We start from the raw sequence: 4070 nt of genomic DNA on the forward strand, positions 1-4070 counted from the left end.
AAGCCATACCCTGACGAAAACCAGAACACTAAAAATGCGACTGATTCTAACCCTAACCCTCACCCTAAGCCTAACCTTAAGCCGAACCCTGGATTCTACGAAAGCGAACGTTAAACCTAACTCCGACCCTAGCACTATCCTTAAATGCTCTCGATTTTAACCCTGACCCTAACCCTAACCCTAACCCTAAATGCACTGAATTCTAACCATTACTCTAACCCTAAATGTGCTCGATTCAAACCCTAACACTAAATCGTCACTTTGAACACTAACCCAAAGCCTAAATACACTCGATTCTGATCCAAAATGCAATCCTGACCATAAGCCTAAACCTGAACCTCGATTCTACCATCACTCACCCTAACCCAAATCCTAATTCTGCTGCTACCCCTACCTCTAAATGCACTCTAACCTTAACACTAACCCTAACCCTAACACTAAAAATGCGCGTGATTCTAACCCCTACCCTACCCCTAACCCTAACTCTAACGAATTCTAACCATAACTCTAACCCTAAATGTGCTCGATTCTAACCCTAACACTAAATCATCAATCTCATCACTAACTCTAACCCGGAATGCACTCGATTCTAACCCAAAAGGCAATCCTGACCCTAAGCCTAACCCTAAACCTCGATTCTACCACCACAAACCGTAACCCTAATCCTAACCCTACTTCTACCCCTAGCCCTAAATGCACTCTAATCGTAAGCTTACCCCAACCCTAATACTAAAAATGCGCTCGATTCTAAACCGAACCCGAACCCTAACCCTAACCCTAACCCTCGATTCTACGAAAGCTAACCTTAAACCTAACTCTAACACTAACACGATCCTTAAATACTCTCGATTCAAACCCTGACCCTAATAACCCTAACCCTAATCCTAACCCTAAATGCATTAGATTCTAACCATAACTCTAACGCCAATGTGCTCTTTTCTAACCTTAACACTAAATCGTCAATCTCAACACTAACTGTAACCCTAAATGCACTCGATTCTAACCCAAAAGGCAATCCTGACCCTAAGCCTAAGTCTGAACCTCAATTCTACCAACAAAAACCCTAACCCTAATCCTAACCCGACTCCTACTCCTACACCTGAATGCCCTCTAACCCTAACCCTAACCCTAACCTGAACAATAAATATGCCCTTGCTTCTAACCCTAACCGTAAACCCAACCCTGACCCCAACCCGAACCCTAATCCTAACCCTAACCCTAACCGTCGATTCTAAGAAAGCTAACCCTAACCTAGCTCTAACCCTAACACTAATCTTAAATCGACTCGATTCTAACCCTCAGCCTAAACATAACCGTTATCCTAACCCTATCCCTAACCTAAATGCACTGGATTCTAACCATAACTCTAACCCTAATGTGCTCGATTCTAACCCTAATACTAAGTCGTCAATCTCAACACTAACTCTAACCCTAAATGCACTCGATTACAACCCAAAAGGCAATCCTGACCATTAGCCTAACCTTGAACCTCTATTCTAACAACACAAACCTTAACCCTAATCCTAGCCCTACTCCTACCCCTACCCCTAAATGCACTCTAAGCCATACCCTAACCCCAACCATAACACTAAAATTGCGCCTCATTCTAACCCTAACCCTAACACTAACCTTAACCCGAAGCCTAACCCTCGATTCTACGAAAGCTAACCCTAAACCTAACTCTAACCCTAACACTATCCTTAAATGCACTCGATTCTAACCCTCACCCTAAACATAACCGTAACCCTAAGCCTAAGCCTAACCCTAAATGCACTGGATTCTAACCATAACTCTAACAGTAATGTTCTTGATTCTAACCCTAACACTAATTCGTCAATCTCGACAGTAACCTTACGCCTAAATGCACTCGATTCTAACCCAAAGGACAATCCTGACCCTGAGCCTAACCCTAAACCTCGATTTTATCAACACTAACCCTAACCTTAATTCTAACCGTGCCCCAACCCCTACCGCTAAATGCACTCTAACCATACCCCTAACCCTAACACTAACCGTAACCCTAACGAATTCTAACCATAACTCTATCCCGAAATGTGCTTGATTCTAAAGCTAAAACTAAATCGTCAATTTCAACACTATCCCTAAGCCTAAATGCACTGGATTCTAACCCAAAAGCCATTCCTGACCCTAAGGCTAACCCTAAACCTCGATTTTACCAACACAAACCTTAACCCTAGTCCTAACACTACTCCTACCCCACCCCTAAAGGCACTCTAAGCCATACCCTGACGAAAACCAGAACACTAAAAATGCGCCTGATTCTAACCCTAACCCTCAACCTAAGCCTAACCTTAAGCCTAACCCTGGATTCTACGAAAGCGAACGTTAAACCTAACTCCTACCCTAGCACTATCCTTAAATGCTCTCGATTTTAACCCTGACCCTAACCCTAACCCTAACCCTAACCCTAAATGCACTGAATTCTAACCATTACTCTAACCCTAAATGTGCTCGATTCAAACCCTAACACTAAATCGTCACTTTGAACACTAACCCAAAGCCTAAATACACTCGATTCTGATCCAAAATGCAATCCTGACCCTAAGCCTAAACCTCAACCTCGATTCTACCATCACTAACCCTAACCCAAATCCTAATTCTGCTGCTACCCCTACCTCTAAATGCACTCTAACCTTAACACTAACCCTAACCCTAACACTAAAAATGTGCGTGATTCTAACCCCTACCCTACCCCTATCCCTAACCCTAACTCTAACGAATTCTAACCATAACTCTAACCCTAAATGTGCTCGATTCTATCCCTAACACTAAATCATCAATCTCATCACTAACTCTAACCCGGAATGCATTCGATTCTAACCCAAAAGGCAATCCTGACCCTAAGCCTAACCCTAAACCTCCATTCTACCACCACAAACCGTAACCCTAATCCTAACCCTACTCCTACGCCTACCCCTAAATGCACTCTAATCGTAAGTTTACCCCAACCCTAATACTAAAAATGCGCTCGATTCTAAACCGAACCCGAACCCTAACCCTAACCCTAAATGCACTGAATTCTGACCATTACTCTAACCCTAAATGTGCTCGATTCAAACCCTAACACTAAATCGTCACTTTGAACACTAACCCAAAGCCTAAATACACTCGATTCTGATCCAAAATGCAATCCTGACCCTAAGCCTAAACCTCAACCTCGATTCTACCATCACTAACCCTAACCCAAATCCTAATTCTGCTGCTACCCCTACCTCTAAATGCACTCTAACCTTAACACTAACCCTAACCCTAACACTAAAAATGCGCGTGACTCTAACCCCTACCCTACCCCTATCCCTAACCCTAACTCTAACGAATTCTAACCATAACTCTAACCCTAAATGTGCTCGATTCTAACCCTAACACTAAATCATCAATCTCATCACTCACTCTAACCCGGAATGCACTCGATTCTAACCCAAGGGCAATCCTGACCCTGAGCCTAACCCTAAACCTCCATTTTACCAACACTAACCCTAACCTTATTTCTAACCGTGCCCCAACCCCTACCGCTAAATGCACTCTAACCATACCCCTAACCCTAACCCTAACCGTAACCCTAACGAATCCTAACCATAACTCTATCCCGAAATGTGCTTGATTCTAACGCTAAAACTAAATCGTCAATTTCAACACTATCCCTAAGCCTAAATGCACTGCATTCTAACCCAAAAGCCATTCCTGACCCTAAGCCTAACCCTAAACCTCGATTTTACCAACACAAACCTTAACCCTAGTCCTAATCCTACTCCTACCCCTACCCCGAAATGCACTCTAAGCCATACCCTGACGAAAACCAGAACACTAAAAATGCGCCTGATTCTAACCCTAAACCTCACCCTAAGCCTAACCTTAAGCCTAACCCTGGATTCTACGAAAGCGAACGTTAAACCTAACTCTGACCCTAGCACTATCCTTAAATGCTCTCGATTTTAACCCTGACCCTAACCCTAACCCTAATCCTAACCCTAAATGCACTGAATTCTAACCATTACTCTAACCCTAAATGTGCTCGATTCAAACCCTAACACTAAATCGTCACTTTGAAC

This window comes from Notamacropus eugenii, chromosome 6 (assembly GCF_028372415.1).
Source record: "Notamacropus eugenii isolate mMacEug1 chromosome 6, mMacEug1.pri_v2, whole genome shotgun sequence".
Classification (NCBI taxonomy): domain Eukaryota; kingdom Metazoa; phylum Chordata; class Mammalia; order Diprotodontia; family Macropodidae; genus Notamacropus; species Notamacropus eugenii.